Source organism: Giraffa tippelskirchi, chromosome 7 (assembly GCF_054371585.1).
Source record: "Giraffa tippelskirchi isolate mGirTip1 chromosome 7, T2T-mGirTip1v1.2.pri, whole genome shotgun sequence".
NCBI classification, from domain to species: Eukaryota; Metazoa; Chordata; class Mammalia; order Artiodactyla; family Giraffidae; genus Giraffa; species Giraffa tippelskirchi.
Genome location: NC_137281.1, coordinates 96,058,249 through 96,084,639, shown reverse-complemented (window position 1 = coordinate 96,084,639; position 26,391 = coordinate 96,058,249). Strand labels below are relative to the sequence as shown.

Genomic DNA, 26,391 nt, shown 5'->3' with positions numbered 1-26,391 from the left:
AGTACAGGCCAAGAATGCTGCTAAACATCCTATGTGTAGAATAGTCCCTACAACAAAGAATTATCTGGCACATAATAGTAGTGTCAACTTTGAGAAATCTTGCTTTAATAGATGTGTGACTATTTAGGTGACCTATTTGTTTGTGAGTGAGCTTTAGTAATTTATTTTTTAAGAAAGAACTATCTTATTTACAGTGTCAAATTTATTGGCATAATATCATTCACAATATTCTCTAATTTCCCCTTTCGATATTTGTAGACTCTGTAGTGTTACCAACTCTCTCACTCCTGATTTGTGTCTTCTGTTTTTTCCTGGTCAGTCTGGATAGAGGTTTATCAATTATATAAGTCTTTTCAAAGAACCATGGTTTAGTTTCATTCATTTCCTAAACTGATTTTCTTTTTCGTTGACTTCCACTCTGTTCTCCATTATTACCTTTCTTCTGCTAGGTTTGAATCCAATGCATTCTTCTTTAGTTTCTTAAGTTGGAAGCTGAGGTATTTATTCAAAGCCTTTTTTATTTTCATTATATGTACGTAGAGCTATAAATGTCCCTCTAAATACTGTGTTAAAGCTATTTCACACATTCTGATATTTTGTCTTCTTCTCCATCAATTTCAAAATAATTTTTAATTGCCCTTTGGTTTTTTTTTTACCAGTGATTATTTAGAAGTCATGCTATTTAGTTTCCAAATAATTGGGGGTTTTTTGAATATTTCTGACTAGTCTCTAATATTTCTGACCAATCTAACTCCTGACTGGCTTATAGTGTACAACATCATTGGGCTTCCCTGGTGACTCAGATGATAAAGAATCCTCCTGCAATGCGGGAGACCTGGGTTTGATCCCTGGGTTGAGAAGATCTTCTGGAGGAGGGCATGGCAACCCACTCCAGTATTCTTGCCTAGAAAATCCCATGGACAGAAGAGCCTGGCAGGCTACTGTCCATGGGGTCACAAAGAGCTGGACACGACTGAGCAACTAAGCCCAGCACAGCGCAATCTCCTATTTAATTCCATCATAGTCAGAAAACAGTCTTTGTAGTACTTAAATCTCTTAAACTTTATTGAGATTCATGTTGTGTCCCTTTAATACAGTGTATCTTGGTCAATTTTGAAAATTATGTTTGTTCTGCAGTTGTTTGGAGAGTTCTATAGAGGTCAGTTAGGTCAAAATGATTGATAGTGTTGCTCAGATTTCCATATCATTGTTGTATCCTTCATTCAGGCCAATTACTGAGAGAGGATTATTTAAAGCCTGACTATATCTGTGGAGTTTTCTATTTATTCTCACAGCACCATAAGTTTTGTTTTATGTATTGTGATGCTCAAGAGAGCATTAATTAAACATGTAAGACCATAGGTCCTCTTGATAAATTGACACTTTTTTCACTATGAAATGGCCTTCTTTATCACTGGCAATATTCTTTGCTCTGAAATCTACTTTTTCTCATATTAGTATAGCCACTCCAGCTTTTAACAGTACTGGGATGATATATCTTTTCCTATCCTTTAATTTTTAATTTAGTTCTATCTCCATATGTAAACTAGGTTTCTTATAAGTAGCATATAATTGTCTTACTTTGTTATCCAATCTGACAATCTCTGCCTTATAATTGTATGTTTAGACAATTTATATTTAATGTGATTATTGATGTGATTAAATTTAAATCTCTAATTTGATATTTGCCTTTATTTGTCCTTTTTCTTCTTTAACTGAATTCTCTTTGATGAATCAAACATCTGTAATTACTCAATTGTATCTCATTTATTAGCTTATTAGTTGTAACATTTATTTTTGATACTAGTTTTACAGATAATAATTCACATTTTTAACTTATCATAGTCTATCTTTATACATGCATGCTAAGTTGCTTCAGTCATGCCCAACTGTTTGCAACCCTGTGGACTACAGCCCACCAGGCTCTTCTGTACATGGGATTTTACCAAGCAAAAATATTGGAGTGGGTTGCCATTTCCTTCTCCAAGGGATCTTCCTGGCCAGGTATCGAACCCACATCTCATGTCTCCTGCATTAGCATGTGAGTTCTTCACCACTAGCGCCACCTGGGAAGCCCACAGTCTATCTTTAAGTGGTATTATATCTCTTCACATATAGAATAAGAACTTTACAGTAGTATATATGTATTTCTCTCCCAGCTTTTATATTATTGTTGTGATATATTCTACTTATTTACATGTTAAGTTCAGTTTAGTCACTCAGTCATATCCAACTGTTTGCAACCCCATGGCAACACACCAGGCTTCCCTGTCCATCACCAGTTCCCAGAGTCTGCTCAAACTCAGGTCCATTGAGTCAGTGATGCCATCCAACCATCTCATCCTCTGTCTTTCCCTTCTCCTCCTGCCTTCAGTCTTTCCCAGTATCAGGGTCTTTTCCAATAAGTCAGTTCTTCGCATCAGGTGGCCAAAGTATTAGAGTTTCAACTTCAGCATCTGTCCTTCCAATGAATATCCAGGACTGATTTCCTTTACATGTGGTGTAAACCACATGCGATTTCCTTTACATGTAGTGTAATATTCAGGACTGATTTTGTTTAAATGTGGTGAACCTCAAAACACATTTTGATTTTGTGTTTATTTAAGTGAGTGAGTAAGTGAAAGTCATTTGGCTCTGTCCGACTCTTTGTGACCCCATGAACTATACAGTCCATGGAATTCTCCAGGCAAGAATGCTGGAGTGGGTAGCCTTTCCCTTCTTCAGGGGATCTTCCAACCTGGGGATCAAACCCAGGTCACCCTCATTGCAGGCAGATTCTTTACCAGCTGAGCTGCAAGGGAAGCCCTTTATTTAAGAGCTTATCTCAAAAAAAAATTTAAACAACATAAAAATATGATACATTTGTCCTTACAGTTACTATTTTTGGTCCTCATTATTTCTTATATAAATCTGTACAAGAAGTAATGAGCACCATGATTTCAAAGACTTTTTCTGACCCTCCACCACCACTGACACACACTTATCCTTTGGGAACTTCAATTACACAGAGAGTAGTTTATTTGGGGGCTTCCCTGGTAGCTCAGGAGTAAAGAATCCACATGCAATGCAGGAGATGCTGGTTCAATCCCTGGGTTGGGAAGATGCCCTGAAGAAGGAGATGGCAACCCATTCCAGTGTTCTTGCCTAGGAAATCCCATGGACAGAGGAACCTGGTGGCTAAGTCCATGGGGTTGCAGAGTCAGACATGACTGACTGACTAAACAACAACAATGAAGTTTACTTTAAATTGTCCCATAGCCCAATAGTATTCAACTTATTTAAAAAATTTTTCTTTTTTATTCATTATGGATAGTTTCTTCTGCTGTATCTTCATGTCCACTCATCTTTTTATCTGTAATATCTAATATGCCCTTAATTACACCCAGCATTTTGGGGTCTTCTTATATATTTCATATTTCTATTTCTATAAGCAGCTTGTTTTGAGGTATAATTTATATGCAGTAAGGTTCACCTATTTTAAGAGTACAGTTCAATCATTTTTAGTACTTTGCATAGGCTTATGTTTTCATTTCTCTTAAGATGCCTAGGAGAGGAATTATTGGATTAAAAGATAATTCTATGCTTAAAGTTTAGGAAACTATTAAATTATTTTTAAAGTGGTTGCACCAGTCTACACTTCAACTGGCAATATGAGTCTTTCTGTATACTCACCAACACTTGTTATTATTTGTCTTTTTATTTTTTTCTATTATATTCTGTGTGTGCTTATCGGCTCTTTGTATATGTTTGAGATATCTATTCAAATCTTTTGATCATTTTTAATGTTTTTTTTTATTATTTTGAGTTATAAGGTTTCTTTTTATATTTTGGACACAAATCCCTGATTGAATGTATGAATTTATTTTTTCTAAGTCTTTGGATTGTCTTGTTACTTTTATAGTGATATGTTTTGAAGTTCCAAAGCTTTTACTATTGATGAAGACCAATTTTTAATTTTTTTTCCTTTATAGCTTTTGCGTTTGGTGTTTTATGTTAGAAATCTTCACCTAACTAAGATTGTGAAGATTTACTCCTTGTTTTCTTCTAAGAAGTTTATAGTTTTAGCTCTGTCTGTAGACCATTTTGGCTGTTTTTGTCTACTTACCTTTTGGAAAATCCAGAATATAGTTGTAACTGTTTTAACTTTCTTGTCTGCAAATTCAAACATCTGTATAAATTCTGTTTCAGTTAGTTGATCTTTTTCTTCTCATTATAAGTTATATTATCTTGATTTTTTTCTGCATGCCTGGCAGTCTTTGATCACATGCTAGACATTGTAAATTTTACCATGGTGTGCTGTATATTTTTGTATTCTTATAAACATTCATGAGCTTCATTCTTACAATGAAAAAGTTATCATAGTTTAAGTGGCAACTTTTTTTCTCTTTTGAGTGGTACATAAAATAATAATGTATTGTACACTTATTGAAATTTACATTTAATAAAATGTATAATGAAACACCTATATTAAAAGATCATCCTTATATATGTGCCTGAACCATACATTTATGAATAATAAAATACTAGAATTGATAAATGGAAAATGTTGAAGGACAAATATCTCTTTCATGCCAGAGAATGGTACAGTAGCAATATGATATTGCTGAATCAGGAATAACTAATACTCAATGCTAAATTATTACTCCAATATAAAGCTTCCAAACATTCACCAGAGTCTCTTCCAAACATGAATGTTTTGAGAAGAAAATGAAGTGACTTTGACATTTTAGTGGACATAAAATAAAGGAAAAAGAATTATTCTGAGGGGCAATATACCAATGAGATCTAGAATTCAGCAGGAACAGAAACTTATGACCTGAAATAACAATAACAACTTTGGGATCTTAAAATTTCTGTAATCTTGGGGAAATTATTGGATATACCTAACCAATTTAATTTACTTTTCAAAGAACAGAATAACATCATCTGATATCTATTTAAGACGTAGATTTTTTGTGTACATATAACATGCAGTTTACTATGCAAGTTATTTTAGGTGACAAAATAAAAGCAAATGACATTGCACTGGAACTTAGATCAGTATATTTGTATATGCATATATAGTCTATATATGTACATAGTTATATTAAAAATACAAATATCTAGGACCTTGTCACAAAAATATTATACAAGAAGTTGTAAAGATTAAATAAGATACAACTTTCAATCCAAAATAAGTAAAGGTCATCAACATGTGATTCAAAGTGAGAATTCACTACTAAGTATACAGTTACTCTAGCAATCAAAAGCTTGCAAATTGAAACAATATGGTATCACTTTTTATCTCAGCCAACTTGGTTAAATACACAATATCTCAATAGCGAGCCTATGAAAAAAATGACATTCTTATATATAGCTAGAAGCATTTTAAATTAATTTAATACTTTTGGAAAGACATAATAATGATCACTCTTTATTCAGCTTTGTGCTAAATTCTAACATAATCTTTACAAAAATGATACATAGTAGGTGGTATTATCCAATTATACAATAAGAAACTAAGTCTACAAGAGATTAAATTATATCCTTAAGGCCACACAAATGAGGTGAATTAAAATTTGTATCCAGGTTCATGGCTTTAAAGCTTATAGTCTTTCTATTACATTATTAATGTTTACATCTTTTTGAGCCAGTAATTTCCCTTCTGTGAATTTGTCTTAAAGATAATCTAAATATTTTAAAAGTTGTAATCATATAGATATCTGAAATGGCATGAAATGTAATAAAAATGTTGTAAGTAGTTTATTGTCATTGCAATAGTTCATAGTTAAATAAATCTTGATATAACCACTTAATGAAATATTAGCCAGAAGTCATCATAGACTATTGTGATGTAGAGAATACTTATGACTTAATATTTAATAAAAGCTCTGTGTAAAATCAGCATGAAGAGTATTTTTGCAAATATATAAAATAAGCTTATAAAAATTAGAAGAAAATCTTTATGTAATTGATCATAGTTATTAGACTTCGGCATTGAATTATGATGATGTTTTTCTCTATTGTTCAAACACAATGTTATTTTATTGCTTTTGTAATTATTCTAAGATAAGCATCAACACACAACAACTGACCAAAAAAGTGCCAAACTGTACCATAAACAGTGTCATAGATTTTGAGACAAAGCAAAAATATAATCATTGTCATTGTTACAAGGGACCCATAAAGACCCATTTGTTTGTTGAAAAACAAGAAAATCATGTCTATGGTTTTGCCAAATATGTCTATGAAGTGATGTCAAACATCATATATCATTTTTTTTAAAAAAAGAAGGAGCAAGTGTTTAAGTATCAAATAATTCTCTTGGGACTTTTGTCCTCTCACTATAATGGAACTAAGGTTAGCCTATGGACTTCAGATGAGGCAGTGGAGAAGAAATGTAGTCTCAATTCTTTATTCTGAAAGACTAAACTTTATTACATACCTCTTCTGACACTCAGTCTAGCCACTCCTTCTCTCCTCTCCTCTAGGAAGGAAGAGCATGTGTGGCTCAATGGTCTTAAGAGAGTGCAGGAAGAAAATACTATTAGAACATACTTCTTTCTGCTCCTAACTTCAAGTGATACTTTGGTTCTATTAATCCCTAGCAGTCATTCTCAGAGATAGGTATTCAAAGTCAGCTTAGAGTCTCTGGGCTGAGCAAAAGTTGAGAATGAATTTACTGGAGTGCTATGTTTACTAAATACTAATCCATTTCCTAAGGTAACTGACCTTGCTTATTAGCAGTAGATCTTGAGATCAAAGCCAGGAGTTAGATCCTAGATAGTTTCACTAAAGTATGCCTTTGTAAATGTATCTACTAACTACAACAAATAATTCATTTTTTTTAATTTAACAAGATAATTAATACATTGTGCTATATGTGTGTATAGGTGGAATAAAAAGCAATTAAAAGGTAACTTCAGAGATGGAGTGGAATTGCCATCAGTGTTTCAATTCACATGTTGATAAAACATGTAAATAACATTTCTACAAAATCCTTACTGTCATTGAACAGTAAGAGAGCAGTATTCAAGTAGGGTTGTTTGTTTTAAAAGCAATAACCTGGAGTCATTTCTGTTTATTACCAACATGAGAAGAAGTGGAAAAACATAAGAGACGGTCTAAACACTGGCCTTACAAGGCCATATGGCACTTTACTCTCCACCTAGTCTCCCCACCCACTGAATAAAATAATCATCATGGAATGGCACTTTTTTCTTGCTTAAATTTGGCTATAAAGTGAAGCGTAACTTTCTGAATAATTATTTTGAGCCTGTAAATGGTGCCTCTCTATAACCAACCAAGCATATAACAAGAAGATGAAGATTAGACTTATTTTCACTTCATTTCACTTCTTTATAATTGACAAGCTCTCACTGGGTGTCAGCTTTAAAAGATGACAAATCCTAAATCTAGAGGACCCAATTCAATAGTTCAACTTTCTAAATTGTTTGCAAATTAATCTACATTTTCAAATGAGTCAGGCATGAAATATAAGATGACATCTATATTACAAAAATATTAATTACCTTGTCTTTCTCTTTTTCCCTGTCAAAGACAAAAGGTACATTTAAAGTGTTCATTTTGTTAAGAGATAGTAAAAATGAACATATAGAGTGCATTTTAGCAACTTGGCTTTTTTCTCTTTTTTTAACACTAATTTATTTCTATTTAAACATGCAGGTTATTAAGTTTGCAAATGTTCTATGTATTGATGAGAAAAATTAAATTTGTGAAGTATTTTCAGTGCATTACATTTTTTAATAAAGATTAAACAAATGAAATAGTAATCTGACCCCCATTGATTTAAATTCTAGCCTTAGCCCTCTTCTCAATTAGCCCTTGCCTCAGTTTATCCACATGTAAGTAAACAGTGCTGTTTTTCTCATGCAGACAACTTGATGGTCATAAATGCTCTGTACATTTTTAATTCCTAACTAAAATAGTTATAACATCAATGTCAGTGATCTGATTTACTGAAGGGTATGAAATATAAGATAAATATTATTGGGTTGTCTATTCCTCTAAAATGAAATTTCAGATAATTTTTTACTTCATTGATTAAACATACATTTTGTGCCCAATAATTAACTCCAATATTACTATTAAAAGAAATTGATCTAAATTAATTAATGATCATTAGAGGATCAAATCATTTTGCTCTTAAAGATATCACATTTCAGATAATTCTATTTCCTTAGTACTTTAACATTCTCCACTTAGGAAAGCTTAGAAAATATTGCCATTTCAGGAAATAACAAGTTGAAGAATTTCCAAGTTATTTTATATATTAGATCCTCTTGACCAACTGTCATGATTATCATTATCAAATGTTATTGAACATGAAATTAATATAAATGAATTAATAAGAACAAACTACCCATTTATATCAGCCAGGTCACTACCCTTCTGGGACAGGAAATCGTGACTATTAGGTCACATTTAAATTCAATAGAGACTTGTTTGTTTAGGAAAGTTGTGTAAAAACATATATTTGTAGAGTGAGAGGGACTCTATAGGTCACCTCATCCAACTTACCTATTCTGTAGAAAACTGAGGCTGATGTAATCAATATAAATTAAAGGGGAAAAATTATGAAAATAAGTTCTTTAAAAATTAGTCTTTTAGGAACTTCCCTGGTGGTCCAGTGGTTAAGAATGCACCTTGCAATGCAGAGAACACATGTTTGATCTCTGGTCAGGAAACTAAGCTCCCAGATGCCAAGGGGCAACTAAGCCCACACGGGACAACTAGAGAGTCCTGTGCTGCAATGAAAAATTCCACACGACACAACAAAAATCCTGCATGCTATGACTAAGACCCCAATACAACCAAATTAATTAAAATAAAATCAGTCCATCAGAATTTCTAAAATAATAATTTCATATGTTAAGCACATTCCATTATGTTTATTAGTAAAGAACATAAAGGTGACTTTCATATATTAATAGACTCATGACTTAGAACAAGACCATAGCCCTAACCACTGTGTCTGTACAATTAAACCATGTAAAGGGATGGCCTAAAAGCTCAGCTCAAGTTCCTGATGCAGCTGCTGCCATCAAAAGGAGTGCAGCATTTTATCTGATGTAAGTCAATGAAGAGAATATAATTTAATGCAAAACTCTGGGATTGAAGAACAGAAGAAGAAACCAGAGACTCTAATTTTGGGCTCCAAGACAACCATGCATGAGTCCTTCTTTGATTTCAGTAGTTCTAATATTACCGTTTCACTAATTAAAATTGAATTTCTTGACTGAACAGTCTTCAGTGAACTACATTATATGTATGTATAAAGTACTCTGTCTCGCCTTGGCTACACTACACCAATGATTTCTGCATCCTGCCATTTAGACATGGTGTCTTGAATCCAGACAGTGTTAGTTACACACAATGGTTATGATGATTTGTTTCTTCTGCCTTCTTGTCCATTCACAACCTCCAGCAGTAATAGAAACAATTATAATATAGTTATTTATATAGGTATCTGTCTTCTCTCTTAAATTTTGTGATTCTTGAGAGCATGAATTTCTTTCTCCATAATGCCAAATAAGCACCATAAACAGGGGAGGTGTTAAAAACAAGTTTTTTAAAAAAAGAATTAGTGAACATGAATACATTTTCAGGATTATAAATTGTCCTCCCAATCTGCCAGCTATTTATCTTCCATTCAGTTCAGTCATGAAGTTTGGATCTGGTTAAAAATATATATAAATGCATCTAATATGCTGTCATTTTTTTTTCCTTCCTTTGACACTTTCGTGTTGGACTGTGGCTTCCTCTTTGAAATACTAGTACACAGGTTTAGCAGCCATTTTGCAGAGCGACTCTATCTGATTCTTTCCTTTGCCTGAAACAATAACTGGCTTGATAAGAAATAAAGTGAGGTTATCCAAGGAAGCAAAGACACTGATGTCAATTGATGAGGGTTTTTGATATCCATGCTGTTGTTGTTTTTCCGTTGGTAAGTCATGTCTGACTATTTGCAGCCCCATGAACTGCAGCACGCCAGGCTTCCCTGTCCTTCAGTATCTCCCTGAGTTTGCTCAAACTCATGTCCATTGAATCAGTGATGCCATTCAACCATCTCATCCTCTGTTGTCCCCTTCTCCTCTTGCCCGTAGCTTTCCTCAATAGTTTTAATTAATACTTGCTTGTTCATGTTATTATTATCCTCAAATACCTGTACTTGGAAGATTATTAAAATACCCAGTTAGGGAGGTTGTCCGTAGATTAAAGCCTAGTAGCATACTCTACACTTCTCAGAAATTCAAAAAGATTTGTTAACTGAGAGAGAAAATGATTGCATTGGCTTTTCTTCCCAGTTCTATGTACCCTCTTTAGCTCTTATCCATAGTATCACTAAATGACTATTTATTGAAAGATATTAGGGACAGTCATGCATGTACTTCAGCATGGTTCAATTTTATATTTAGGACTTCCTCACGGTCTCTAGATTCTGCCCTCAAGTACATTCCATGGTATAGACAATCTCTCTGGTTTAGAATAAGGATTGGCAAACTCTAGAAAGTTAAAGAGCTAGATAGTAAATATTTTCAGTTTTGCAATCTGTGTGGTCTCTGTTGCAGCCACTCTACTATTATAGAAGGAAGGCAGTTGCAGACAATGTCTAAAGGAATGGACATTGTTGTGTTGCAATAAAACTTTATATAGAAAAACAGATGGGAGATTGAATTTTGGGTCATCCTTTCATGAGTTGCTAACTCTTGGGTCTTCTTTTCCTGTATTACTTCCAACCATACTGTCCTAGCCTTTTTGATCTGGGACAAATATCTGATTATTATTCCAAATCTATGCACTTAAAGTACTTTAATCTCCTGTTATAATTCATAGAAATGCTTAGCCTTAATTTTCTTATTTGTGGAGTAATGATAATAAGTTACCTCTCTGTCTTTTGTGAAAATGTAATTACTACATGTAAAAATTTTTATCACTTGTGAAGTACTATGTAAAGTTAGCATAGAATTATTTTGGTGAACAAATCCATGTGATTATTCAAAGTTCTTAAACTATTGGTCTTAGAAATGGAAAGTTTAAATATCAGAAATCATAAATTTAGCAGCTGATGATATTTTCCAAAGGCTATCTTATCAAGGTGAAGTAAATACATGCTCAATTTATATTAGATGGTTACCTGGGGCATCTTTGATTTCTTGGTATACTGATGTTATATCCATTTATTCTTTATCAGTGACTTAGGAATTCCTTATAATGAGCACAATTGCAAACTGTGGATTTTCACTTCACACACCATTTCTAATTAAGAAATAATTAAATGATTCTAAAATGTCAAGGAATTTGGTTCAATGGTTACGTTAGCATAAATAATTATATGATTCTAATCATAACTTTTCAGTCTGCTATGATCATTTCCAAGCAGATTTTATTCATTTCTCAAAGTAAGGAATTTATCTTTAATGTATAAAGTTGCTTTCTAAAAAAAAAAAATCTAGCAGCAGAAGCCAGGAAGAAAATGGAGTACGCATTCACTGAGCTGTGAAATGTGAAGATCTATTCAACTCCATTAACTACAAAATATACATCATCCACTAACGTACTGGACAATGAATGACTCTATATGGAGTGCTACATGTCCAAATTACTGCAAGATGAACACTTTGGTAAAGGTTAGATGCTAGAGATAACTGTTTACATATATTAACAGAAGGTAAGCTTTGATGGTCTTGCAGTCCTTTCACAAGCTTAATGCACTCCAATTCCAGTGAGCACTATAGGAATTTCAGAAAAATTCTCTGAGAAAATCATCCATAACCTTTATTTTCAGTGTAGAGAAAGATTAAGTTATTTACAATACTTTTAATTTTAGAAAAGCTGTAACCCATGTTGGCTTTAGAATGATTTTTATTTATTAAGCATCTACTAAATGCCTCTTATGTAAATTTTATGTGAGCAAAGGGAGCAAACAGGAAAATAAATAAGTAGGCTTCACTGTAGAATAAAAAGCTTAGTGACATTTTGTCAACGTAAAATTTAGTAATTTTAAAGGGAAACGATCGATATTTGGTTTTGCTTTTTAAATACTTTTCTAATTAATTTTATGATATATCAATATTCAGGAAGCTCTTACAGAGATTAAAAATAATTTTTTTTCTGGGAGATAGAATTTATTTTGTTTATCTATTAGAAGATGGGTATTTTCTGAGTTTCCACAGAAGGAAAATATTAGACTTCAATATGCCTCCATATTATTCAGCAAAAACACTTACATGCATAATTTGTAACTACTGTGAACACAAATAGGTAAAATGAGTAAATGTCATCTGTCCTCTAATGGGATTTATTTCATGCACACACATCAGTTCAATTCAGTCAGTCAGTCGTGTCTGATGCTTTGCAACCCCATGGACTGCTGTATGCCAGGCTTCCCTGTCCATCGCAAAGTCCAATGCTCAAACTCATGTCCATCGAATTGGTGATGCCATCCAACCATCTCATCCTCTGTCGTCCCCTTCTCCTCCTGCCTTCAATCTTTCTCAGCATCAGGGTCTTTTCCAATGAGTCAGTTCTTTGCATCAGGTGGCCAGAGTATTGGAGTTTCAACTTCAGCATCAGTCCTTCCAATGAGTATTCAGGACTGATTCCCTTTAGGATGGACTTGTTTGATCTCCTTGCAGTCCAAGGGACTCTCAAGAGTCTTCTCCAACATGACAGAGTCCAACTCTCACATCCATAAATGACTACTGGAAAAACCATAGCTTTGACTAGACAGACCTTGGTTGGCAAAGTAGTGTCTCTGCTTTTTAATACACTGTCTAGGTTTGTCATAGTTCTTCTTCCAAAGAGCAAGAGTCTTTTAATTTCATGGCTGCAGTCACCATCTGCAGTGATTTTGGAGCCCAAGAAAATAAAGTCTGTCACTGTTTCCATTGTTTCTCCATCTATTTGCCATGAAATGATTGGACTGGATGCCATGATCTTTGTTTTTTGAATGTTAAGTTTTAAGCCAGCTTCTTCACTCTTCTCTTTCACTTTCGTCAAGAGGCTGTTTAGTTCCTTTTTGCTTTCTGCATAAGGGTGGTGTCATCTGCATATCTGAGGTTATTGATATTTCTCCCAGCAATTTTGATTTCAGCTTGAGCTTTATCCAGCCTGGCATTTTGCATAATGTATTCTACATAGAAGTTAAATAAACAGGGTGACAATATACAGCCTTGATATGCTCCTTTCCTAACTTGGAACCAGTCCGTTGTTCCATGTCCAGTTCTAACTGTTGCTTCTTGATCTGCATACAGGTTTCTCAGGAGGCAGGTAAAGTAGTCTGGTATACACACACATACACACACATACATACATACACACAGATTTATGTGGAGATATATATATATATGCACACACACATGCAAGTAGTAGTTGGAATAATGAAACAGAAATTCAGAAAGACTACTATTTTCATTACATATAATAATAGGCTAGCACTATGTGTTCACCATGTGTTCAGCACTCATGAGTGCTTTTTACGCATCACTTATTCCTCAACACCTCATTATGAGATAAATTTTGTAATTACTCCCATTTTACAGACAAGGAAACTGAGCAGTAGAGAAATTAATCAAAATTCCCCAGTTCACATAGTCATGAGGTGAAATAGCCAACACCTAATACCAAGCAATCTAGCTGCTGAATCCACACCCTGAATTGTCAAGCTATCCTTTCTCCCTCCGAGTAACAAACTTTTACCAAAGCAAAGGCCTTTGACTTTTGTATTACTGATTTTGAAATCCTTATACAATACTTATTTCATGGTCTCTGACTCATATAATTTATTTTGAACAGTTCAGAATTATATATATTTCATATGGCATCTCTAAGGCACATGCACAATTTTCATTTTTGAAAATTCAGTTAATAAGTAGATTATTTTTGATTATCAAAAAGAGATGTTTACCGTTATCAAATGGGTTGTTGCCACTTTTGAGCAGCAAAATTTATACAATTATTTTCATTGAATGCAATTTCCATCCTTAACTGTAACTATATCATGGAAATGCTAATACTATCAATACATCTTAGTTGTGAAAAAGACCTCATAAAATTAAAATTGATCAAAGTTTGAAACCACTCGTTGCCTAAAAGCTACAAGCCTTTAACCTCATTTATATTTTCACTAGACTTGAGTCAATTGATTTTAATTGTAAAGGAAAATATCAATATTTACAATCATGTATGAAAACCTAAACAGATATCGTCAGAGACTATACTTAAGAGGTAGGCATAATTCAGCATTCTATAATGTAAGCTCTCTAAATTTCTGCTCCCCCATCAGTGGATAATACGTATCACATGGTATGTTTACTTGCACTGATTTTCAGATGTTATGTATTAACCTCATGAACTTCTTGTATAATAGCACAATATTTAATCCCATATGTTCAAAGTCTATGTAAACTTAGAACTATTTTCATCATTTATCACAGGTGAAAAACAAAATATTTTCAAACACTTTTTCACCTTCTGTGAATGCTCTGACATAGGAGGAGAATCTATAATGTGAATTACAGCCACTTAGTCGTTAGAGTTTATTTATGATCCATCACAAACTTTAATCTAGGGAGAAATAAATAATGATTAATAAAAAATAGATACATGGTATGTACATTACTTGTTTTGCATGAAATTTCCAGTTTCTATAACTATGATCTAATGTACAAATACTAAGAACTCAAAGGAGTTTTTATGTAAGAAAGATCAAGGCATTTCACATGTTTTGGACAAAGTCTAATAAAAATATCTTTTGGAAAGACAATAATAAAACTCACTTTCATACAAAATGCTGAGATGAAAATATAAAAGTGTGAATAGTAGTTACTTGAGGGTGGAGTTTTTTTTAAGTTCTTTGCCACTTTTACCTATTTTAAAATTTCCCTGCAATAATCCTAGAGCAATTACATTAAAATTTGGATTTGGGCATTTGATGGTGTAATTGGACAGAATCTCATCTTGTTTATCCCACAAGCAGATTTTTGTTTTAGAAATCTTTATATCTCAGTATTTCAGCTGGCAAAGATGTTATATTTGAATTAAAAACTACTTACTGGCTATAATTTATTTGAAGTGCATTTAACTAAATGGAAGTGGAAACCACACATTTACTCCATAACCATTTTATTAACACTTTCTACAATGCAATTCAGCTTTGGAAACAAGTTTATATGGAATCTTAGTGTAGCATCTGAGAAGAAAAATAATGCAGTCTGAATTTGATGGCTTTCTCTACACCAATTCTGTGAATTATAATTCCTATGTATTTCAATCAATCTGCTTAATAGCACCAATCATTTTTGTGGGGTCAGGGTTTTGCTATAACATAGATTAGTATGGTGTAATAATTTTTCTTTGTTAGTGCAGCATAACTAATTAAGTACTTCCTTTTAATGTTTGATTGAATTTGGTAAAAACCATAGTTCAAACAAATGAAGGTGTGTCACTGACCTCAAATGGGACCTGGGTTTAAGGAAATCATTTGATGGAGCAACTAAATTAGTTCTTTTCCTCATTCTGTTTTTATCAAGATATGAAATATCTTAAGCTGGTTTGAAATGAAAGTGTATTTGTAATATATTTATTAAATTATGAACTTTCTAGCTCTGATGCAAAATTTGAAGGCAAACTAATTTTCTTCATATGTATTAAATATAAATATGATTTATATTAAAAATTTACAGATTTTTCTTTCAAAATTGTTATTAAATCAGGACAACTGCTTGTTATGTTTCCATTTTTAATAGTGTCATTTTATGTCACTATTTTCATGTGAATAATAGGCAATCAGGATTGAAAGTTTTTCAAAATTGCAGTCCTCTAGATGTTACAATTAAATTAATTATAAATCCAGGATAAACAGTTCTTAATCACATAAAACAGTTCTGCCACATTATACACACTTTTGTTATGATGTAAATTGAAAGTCAGTGAAATATTTTTTTAAATAAATAAAGCCGCATGTTCACAAAACTCTAGCTAACCCCTCATTAATAAACAGATGCACTGAAAAAGATGTGCCCCAAACATCTGCTCTTGCTAAAAATGACATCTTATTTTTCAATTTTAGTATTAACTATTTGATAATCTAAATAGTATTTTATTTCCCACTTTTATATGAACAATCAACTGCTAAACAAATCTTAAGTACTTTATTCATGGGCAAGCTAGCCTGACAAAATGGATTTTTCTCAGCAGAGAATCAGAGAAATAAAGGCAGTCAGAGTGTCTCAGTCCGTTTGGGCTAATATAACAATACCCTAGATTGAGTGGTTATAAACAACAGACATGTATTTCTCACAGTTCTGGAGACTGGGATGTCCAAGATCAAGGAGCCAGCAGATTTTGGTATCCAGTAAGGTCCTGCCCTGGGCTTCCCAGGTGGTGCAGTGGTAAAGAATCCACCTGCTAATGCAGGAGACGCAGGAGACGTGGGTTAGATCCCTGGGTCGGAAAGATTCCCCTGGAGGAGCCAATGGCAACCCACTCTATTACTTGTGCCTGGAAAATTCTTTGGAGAGAGGAGCCAGGCAGGCTACAGTCCCTTGTGGGATCGCAAAGAGTCGGACACAGCTGAGCGCACACACACACAAGGTCCTGCCTCCTGGTTCATAGATGACTCTCCCCCCAGGTACTTTTTTTTTTCAGTGTCCTACACATGGTGAAGGAACCAGGGATTTCTGTGAGTCTTTTCTGTAAGGGCATTAATCTCATCACAATTGCTCCACCCTCATGACCTAATCACATCCCAAAGGCCTTACCTCCAAATAACATCACATTGAAGTTTAGTTTTGAACATATGAATTTGGGGGAAACTCAAATTCAGTCCATAGCACAGACAGTAGTAGATCTTACAACTAATAAAAGAGAATTACATGAAGAGCCAGGTTCTATAGTGCTGGAGATAAACATAGACCAAGACACAGTGGTTCATTATTCTGGGTCCTATGTCCTGTGGCAGGTAGGCAGATGACAATTGTAAGGTTTCAGTACCAGCATTCAAGCTAAGTTAAAAGCAATAAACTTTCTTTCCCAAACCCCATATATTACACTAAAAACAATTAGATTGACTACTATAATTATTCTGTTTATAAGGCATTTCATATACTATTATAGTGTTCTGACTATTCTGAGAGTTACTTATTGAATGACTGCTATGTTTTGATTTATGCAAAATATAGTTATTATTTATTCAATGTTATTTATCAAGAACCTATTATGTGACTATACTCTGCTAAGTACCCACTTACATAAAATTTTCAAGAATTCTGTATTCCACTAGGAGAAATAATAATGGAAACCAGTAACTATATTATATTACAAAATATTGACAGAAGAGACATACAAAGGAAATTCCTAGGGAAGACTATCCTGTGTGTGTGAGTGTGTGATTGTGTGTGTGTGCACTCAGTAGCTCAGTCATGTCCAACTCTTTCCATCCTGTGGACTGTAGCCTGCCAGACTCCTCTGTCCATGGGATTATCCCAGCAAGAATACTAGAATGGTTTGCCATTTCTTCCTCCAGAAAATCTTCCTGAGTCAGAGATCAAACCCATCTCCTGTGGCTGCTGCATTGGCAGGCCGACTCATTACCGCTGTGCTACCTGGGAAACTCCTGGGGTGTTATAACAGGGAACCATATTCATTAGGCAAGGCAGGGCATTCTCAAAAAACTTTCAATAAAGTTTGAAGATGACAAAGTATTTAGAAAGAAATAAATATTCTATGCCAAGGGAACAGCACACAGAATGGCTCAGAATAGTAAATAGCCTGAAGAGAATATTTAAGAAACTCAGAATAAGTTTGACACATCTGGGGTGAAGGGCATGAACTGGAATCCTACCTTGGGATAGCGCCAGAGACCTAGGTAGTCCACATCAATGGAAGCTTTGTTCCTTGAGCTGAATTAGAATTTTATCCACGGAGATATGAATAGCTATTAAAGAATTTACGGGAATAATGTTAAAGGATATGTGTATCAGATCAGTATCTTACGCATTAAGTGGCATGGAAGTTTGGGAGTGGGATTTGATCACTGTAACAGTATTTCTCTTGAGCTTCATTGCTGTCATAGTGCTAACAGTAAAACAAAGATGAACAAGATCTAGTCAATGGTCATTTTTGTTGTTCAGTCACTCAGTCATGTCCAACTCTTTGCAACCCCATGGGCTGCAGCATGCCAAGTTTCCCTCTTCTTCACCATCTCATGAGCTCTGTCCATTGAGTAAAGATGCTAAACTCATGTCCATTGAATCAATGATGCCATCCAACCATCCTCTGTTGCTCCTTTCTCCTCCTGCCTTCAATCTTTCTCAGCATCAGGGTCTTTTACAATGAGTTGGCTCTTCACATCAGATGGCCTAAGTATTGGAGCTTCAACTTTAGCATCAGTCCTTCCAATGAAAATTCTGGGTTGATTTCCTTTAGGATTGACTGGTTTTATCTTCATGCAATCCAAGGGACACTCAAGAGTCTTCTCCAGCACCACAGTTTGAAAACATCAAATATTTGGTGCTCAGCCTTCTTTATGGTCCAACTCTCACATCCATATATGATTACTGGAAAAACCATAGCTTTGAATATACTGACCTGTGTAGGCAAAGTAATGTCTCTTCTTTTTAATATACTGTCTAGGTTTGTCATAGTTCTTCTTCCAAGGAGTAAGCGTCTTTTAATTTCATGGCTACAGTCACCATCTGCAGTGATTTTGGAGTCTTAGAAAATAAAGTCTGTCACTGTTTCTCTTGTTGCCCTATCTATTTGCCATGAAGTGATGGGACCAGATGCCATGATCTTTGCTTTTAAATGTTGAGTTTTAAGCCAGTTTTTTCACTCTCCTCTTCCACTTTCATCAAGAGGCTCTTTAATTCCTCTTTGCTTTCTGCCATAAGTGTGGTGTCATCTGCATATCTGAAGTTATTGATATTCTTCGTGGCAATGTTAATTCCAGCTTGAGTTTCATCCAGCCCAACATTTTGCATGATGTACTCTACATATAAAGTTAAATAAGCAAGGTGACAATATACAGCCTTAACATATTGTTTTCCCAATTTGGAACCAGTCCATTTTTCCATGTCCAGTTCTAACTGTTGCTTCTTGACCTGAAAACAGGTTTCTCAGGAGGCAGGTTAGGTGGTCTGGTGTTCCCATCTCTTTAAGAATTTTCCACAGTTTGTTGTGATCCACACAGTCAAAGACTTTAGCATAGTCAATGCTGCTGCTGCTAAGTCACTTCAGTCGTGTCCGACTCGGTGCGACCCCACAGATGGCAGCCCACCAGGCTCCACCGTCCCTGGGATTCTTCAGGCAAGAATACTGGAGTGGGTTGCCGTTTCCTTCTCCAGTGCATAAAAGGGAAAAGTGAAAGTGAAGTCGCTCAGTCATCCGACTCTTAGCGACCCTATGGACTGTAGCCTACCAGACTCCTCCGTCCATGGGATTTTCCAGGCAAGAGTACTGGAGTGGGGTGCCATTGCCTTCTCTGGCATAGTCAATGAAGCAGAAGTAAATGTTTTTCTGGAATTCTCTTGCTTTTTCTATGATCCAACAGATGTTGACAATTTGATCTCTGGTTCCTCTGTCTTATCTAAATACAACTTGAACATCTGGAATTTCTCAGTTCACATACTGTTGAAGCCTAGCTTGGAGAATTTTGAGCATTACTTTGCTACCATGTGAAATTAATGCAATTATGCGGTAGTTTGAACATTCTTTGGCATTGCCCTTCTTTGGGATTGGAATGAAACTGACCTTTTCCAGTCCTATGGCCACTGCTGAGTTTTCCAGATTTGCTGGCATATTGCATGCAGCATTTTCACAGCATCATCTTTTAGGATTTGAAAGAGCTCAGCTGGAATTCCATCACCTCCACTAGCTTTGTTTGTAGTGATCCTACCTAAGGCCCACTTAACTTTGCTTCCAAGATGTCTGGCTCTAGGTGAGTGCTCATATCATTGTGGTTATCCAGGTCATTAAGATCTTTTTTGTATAGTTCTTCTGTATATTCTTTCCACCTCTTCTCAATATCTTTGCTTCTGTCAGGTTCATACAATTTCTGTCCTTTATTGAGCCCACCTTTGCATGGAAAGTTTCCTGTTATGTCTAATTTTCTTGAAAAGACCTCTAATCTTTCCCATTCTATTGTTTTCCTCTATTTCTTTATATTGTTAACTTAGGAAGGCTTTCTTATATCTTCTTGCTCTTCTTTTGAACTCTGCATTCAGATGGGGATATCTTTCCCTTTCTCCTTTGCCTCTCATTTCTCCTCTTTTCTCAGCTATTTGTAAGGCCTCCTCAGACAACCATTTTGCCTTTTTGCATTTCTTTTTCTTAGGGATGCTTTTGATCACTGCCTCCTGTACAGTGTTACAAACTTCTGTCCATAGTTCTTCAGGCACTCTACCGGATATAATCCCTTGAATCTATTTGTCACTTCCACAGTATAATCATAAGTGATACCACAAGAGACTAAACCAGACTTGTCTGTGAGTGATCAGGAGTCTCTGGCAGAGGCATGGGTCCACAGCGGCCTGCTGCAGGGTCAGGGACACTGACTGCAGCAGTCCTGGGAGGCACAGCATGCTGATATAAGTCCTTTTGGAGGAGGTTGCCATTACCCCTACCGTAGATTGGCCTCAGATTTAACTGCAGAGAGGGAACATAGCCCCACCCATCAGCAGAAAATTGGATTAAAAATTTACTGAACATGGCTCTGCCCACAGGAGTAAGACCAGTTTTCCCCACAGCCAGTCCTTCTTATCAGGACGCTTCCACAAATGTGAACGCTGGCATTTTAGGAATCAGTGAACTAAAATGGACAGGAATGGGTGAATTTAATTCAGTTAACCATTATATCTACTACTGTGGGCAAGAATCCCTTAGAAGAAACGCAGTAGCCCTCATAGTCAACAAGAGTACAAAATGCAGTTATTGGGTGCAATCTCAAAAACAACAGAATGATCTCAGCTTGTTTCCAAGGCAAACCATTCAATATTATAGCAATCCAAGTCTATGCCCCAACCACTAATGCCAAAGAAGCTGAAATTGGATGGTTCTATGAAGACTTACAAGACTTTCTAAAACTAACACCAAGAAAAGTTATCCTTTTCATGACAGGTAACTGGAATGCAAAGTGGGAAGTCAAGTGATACCTGGAGTAACAGGCAAGTTTGGCCTTGGAGTACAAGATGAAGCAGCACAAAGGCTAATAGAGTTTTGCCAAGAGAACACACTGGTCACAGCAAACACCCTCTTTAAACAACACAAGAGATGACTCTACACATGGATATCACCAGATAGTCAATACTGAAATCAGATTGATTATATTCTTTGCAGCTGAAGATGGAGAAGCACTGTACAGTCAGGAAGAAAACAGACTGGAAACTGACTGTGGCTCAGATCATGAACTCCTTATTGCCAAATTCAGACTTAAATTGAAGATAGTAGGGAAAACCACTAGGCCATTCAGGTATAACCTAAATCAAATCCCTTTTAATTATACAATCAGTAGCCATCGGTATATTAATTTATTTACCAATTACTTTTTGAAAGAGTACCAATCCCAGGTTGCTAGGTACTTTGTGTGGCTCAGAGGAGGAGGATAGGTAACTTTGCATCACTACTTTGAGACTGTCGAAATAGTCTAAACTCATTATAAATTAAAATTATACAGTACAAGGAAACTCAAATAATTAAAAATGAAATTTATTATCAGTCAGGAAAAAATGCTCTGATATCTACTAATGGGATTATTCCATAATGAAATATAAAACTTACAGATGTTTCCAAAAAGGACATTTCATTTTGCACATTATAAGCATTCTCAATTTTGCCCTCAAATCATTTTTTACAGTGTTGATTCCTAGTGTTTCTCTCATTTAATCTTGGTCATTTTCTCTGCCCCTTTTCTGAAGGCTTGTTGTCCCAAATGTCATCTCAGTAATCTACTGCCAAAATATGAGGAATTTTGCCATGAAATTAAAAGTGTTTCCATGTTTTATGAAGTCAGGAATCTCACTCAGCCTCCTACTATATTCAAAATGAATGGTGATATAGAGAAGAATGATAACTCAGACAGACTGAAAACGGGAAATGTAAACAAAGACAATCTCAGATTTTTGTTTTTTCTGCTGATGTTACCTTTGACTAGTTCAGACTTCTTTTAAAAGGGTACAGTTGATTGCAAATTATTTACTGTGTGATCTTCTAACAGTTTTTAAACTTTGGCTGGATATGATTGCCAAGGAAAAGAGCCATCTTTGGTTGGAAAGTGCTCCTTTTATAAAGCCTTTGAATAAAGTAGTAAATACCACTTACTGATGCTTTTTGCCTAGAAACATCTATCTGGTGGATGTGTTTCAGTAGATGGATTAATAGAGAAATATAAATATATCTTATTTGAACTTCAAGGATCCCTTAATTTTCCTAGAATCAGAAGTTCAAGCAAACTTCTAAATGTCAGTATATATTGGTCTAGTTCATGGCCAGCAAGAAAAAAAAGAATTCTATCAGATAAAAACAACTCGGATTCTAAAATGGGGTTAGGAAGGAGAGGTATCCAAAGCAAAAGAGTTTAAAAAATTGATTTTTGAAATAACTTTAGAAACATTTATGCAAAGTCATGGAAATCCATTTGTCTGAAATACTGTGCAGTAACTTCCAAGAACTAGTAAAAGCATATGAGTTCAAATATAGCTCTCACGATGAAGATTACAGCATATAGTATCTTATGTAATCCTTCCCACTAGATGCGAAATCTGAAAGCCTCAGAACCATCGCTTGTGCTTGTGCTTAGTCACTTAGTAATGTCTGACTGTGAACCTTTGGACTGGAGCACACCAGGCTCATCTGTCTGTGGGATTTTTCAGGTAAGAATATTAGAGAGGGTTGCCGATTTCTTCTCCAGGGGATCTGCCTGACCCAGGGATCAAACCCTTGTCTCCTGTGTTTCCTGCATTGCAGGAGTTAAACAAGAATTTGATGAAACATTTCTATATAAGCTAGATAGCATTTACAAAAAGCCAAGGACAAGCATCCAGTCAAATGAAGAAGTGGTAATAGCTTTTTATGTATCTTTAATAATAAAACAAGAATACTTCTGTCACTACTAGTACTCATTTTGAAGTTCAATCGAGTGTAATGAAAAGTGAAAGTAAAAGTCACTTAGTCATATCTGACTCTTTGCCACACCATGGACTACACAGTCCGTGGAATTCTCCAGGTTAGAATGCTGGAGTGGGTAGCCTTTCTCTTCTCCAGGGTATCTTCCCAACCCAGGGATCGAACCCAGGTCTCCCACATTGCATGTGGATTCTTTACCAACTGAGCCTCCAGGGAAGCCCAAGAATACTGGAATGTGTAGCCTATCTCTTCTCCAAGGGATCTTCCCAACCCAGGAATTCCCAACCGGGGTCTCCTGCATTGCAGGCTGATTCTTTACCAACTGAGCTATCAGGGAAGCCCATGTGATATACATAATATAGAAGCACCACGAAAGCAATATATCACCACTATTTATAGATTGTATAATCATGTTTTTAGAAAAACTTAGAAAATCAACTAAAATGTCTTGAAATATTAATAGAATTGGTTGAGTACCTGTCATTGAGTCATTTAAACTTGTACTAGTCCCCTAAAACTTTCCTTGTTCATTTTATTTGACTTATAAATAGCATTAGACAAAGTTTATTGCTCTTTTTTTCCTGGAAACACTCTCTTCCCTTGGCTTAAAAGACACTAGGTGTATTAATTTTCCTTTTAGATAACTGGTCACTACTTATTTATTCATGAATATGGCCTATTTTCCTTTGTCCATCTTCCCAATGTTGAAGTGCTTCAAAACTCAGGAATTAAGTTCTATTGCATAGCTTTGTACTGTTCATTAGGTGGTCTCATGATAAAATCAATTTAAAGTAAACTATTGGCATAGCACTTATAACCATCTGATATGTGTGTATGCATCTAATTTCCACCTCATACCACCTGAATATAACCTTTACAACCTTCTCTATGTTAGCCACTATTTTCCTATTAGTACCTAGAACTGTACCTGATAAAAAATATGGATTCAGTAAATATTTGTTGAGTAAATAATCAACCAGCCATAACTAGTTATAAATAAAAATAGGAAAATATCCAATTAAAAAATAAACAAATATATGCAAAGTACTTAATAAATTTAAAAACAATGATATAAAACCTTCTAGAAGAAAATTATAAAATTTACTTATGCTATAGAACTTGATGGAGAGACATGCAGCTTTCTTAAATGGGAAAAATTGGTATTGTAAACATTAATCCTTCTTGAACTATTATGTATATGATACATTAATGATCTGTTATTGTCAGAATCACAACAGAATTGCCTGTTAGTTTGCTTTTTATTTGGAACACAATTAAATTGTACAGTGGTTCAAATGAAGACAAAAATGTGTAAGATTTACCAAGGATCTTGGAAAGGAATAGCAAGAGGTGGTTAATATTTGATTAAGATAACATTCTAATCAGTGGTGAAAAAAAAAAAAGACCATCTAATAAATGGGATTGGGATACCTGACTATCCATTTAAAAGAAAAAAATCTCTCAATCCCATGTATTTATCTGAGAAAACGAAAGCATATATCCACACAAAGCTGTTGTTGTTGTTCAGTCGCTCAGCTTTGTCCACTCTTTGCAACCCCATGGACTGCAGCACACCAGGCTGCCCTGTCCTTCACTGTCTCCTGGAGTTTGCTCAAACTCATGTCCATTGAGTTGATGATGCCACTCAACCATCTAATCCTCTTCTCCTCCTGCCTTCAATCTTTCCCAGCATCAGGGTGTTTTCCAGTGAGTCAACTCTTTGCATCAGGTGGCCAAAGTATTTGAGCTTCAGGTTCAGCATCAGTCCTTCCATTGTGTATTCAGGGTTGATTTCCTTTAAGATTGTCTGGTTTGATCTTCTTTCTGTCCAAGGGACTCTCAAGAGGCTTCTCTAGAACCACAGTTAGAAAGCATCTATTTTTCAGTGCTCAGCCTTCTTTATGGTCTAACTCTCACATCTCTACATGACTACTGGAAGAACCATAGCTTTGACTGTACAGAGCTTTGCCAGTAAAGTGAGGTCTTTGCTTTGTAATACACTGTGTAGGTTTGTCTTAGCTTGTCTTTCAAAGAGTAGATGTCTTTTAATTTCATGGCTACAGTCACCATCTGCAGTGATTTTGGAGCCTTAGAAAATAAAGTCTGTCACTGTTTCCATTGTTGCCCCATCTATTTGCTATGAAGTGATGGACCAGATGCCATGATCTTCACTTTTTGAATGCTGAGTTTTAAGCCAATTTTTTCATTCTCCTCTTTCGCTCTTTAGTTCCTCTTCACTTTCTGCCATTAGGGTAGTGTCATCTTTGTATCTGAGGCTATTGATGTTTCTCCTGCAGTCTTGATTCCAGATTGAGCTTCATGCAGGCCAGCATGCTGCATAATGTATTCTACATATAAATTAAGTAAGCATGGTGACATATACAGCCTTGACATGCTGCTTTCCCAATTTGGAACCAGTCCATTGTTCCATGTCTGGTTCTAACTGTTGCTTCTTGACCTGCATACACATTTCTCAGGAGGCAGGTAAGGTGGTCTGGTATTCCCATCTCTTTCAGAATTTTCCACAGTTTGTTGTGATCCACACAGTCAAAGGCTTTAGCATAGTCAATAAAGCAGAAGTAGATGTTTTTCTGGAATTCTCTTGCTTTTTCTATGATGCAACAGATGTTGGCAATTTGATCTCTGGTTCATCTGCCTTTTCTAAATCCAGCTTGTACATCTGGTAGTTCTCTGTTCTTGTACTGTTGAGGCCTAACTTGAAGGATTTTGAACATTGTGAAATGAGTGCAACTGTGTGGTAGTTTTAACATTTTTGACATTGCTTTCTTTGTGATTGGAATGAAAACTGACATTTTTCAGTCCTGTGGCCACTGCTGAGTTTTCCAAATTTGCTGGCATATTGAGTGCAGCACTTTAACAGCATTGTCTTTTAGCATTTGAAATAGCTTAGCTAGAATTCCATCACCTCTACTTGAGCTTTGTTTGTTGTAATGCTTCCTAAGGCCCACTTGACTTCACACTCCAGGATGTCTGGCTTTAGGTGAGTAATCCCACCATCATGGTTATCCGGGTCATTAAGACTTTTTTTTACACAGTTCTATGTATTCTTGCAACCAGTTCTTAATATCTTCTTCTTCTGTTGGGTCCATACCTTTTCCACCCTTTATTGTGCTCACCTTTGCATGAAATGTTCCCTTGATATCTCTAATTTTCTTAAAGAAATCTTTAGTCTTTCTCATTCTGTTGTTTTCCTCTATTTCTTTGTATTGTTCACTTAAGAGGCTTTTTTATGTCTCCTTGCTATTCTTT

At 35.2% G+C, this 26,391-nt stretch overlaps 1 long non-coding RNA gene across 1 annotated transcript in view; it reads left to right on the top strand.

Annotated features, from left to right (window-relative positions):
• Positions 1-26,391, top strand: part of LOC145512761 (uncharacterized) — a 615,780-nt gene that overhangs the window by 503,475 nt on the left and 85,914 nt on the right. Inside the window, exon 6 of the long non-coding RNA XR_014058773.1 lies at positions 22,749-22,868. This is a non-coding gene — a long non-coding RNA (uncharacterized LOC145512761). The remainder of the gene's footprint in view (positions 1-22,748; positions 22,869-26,391) is intronic.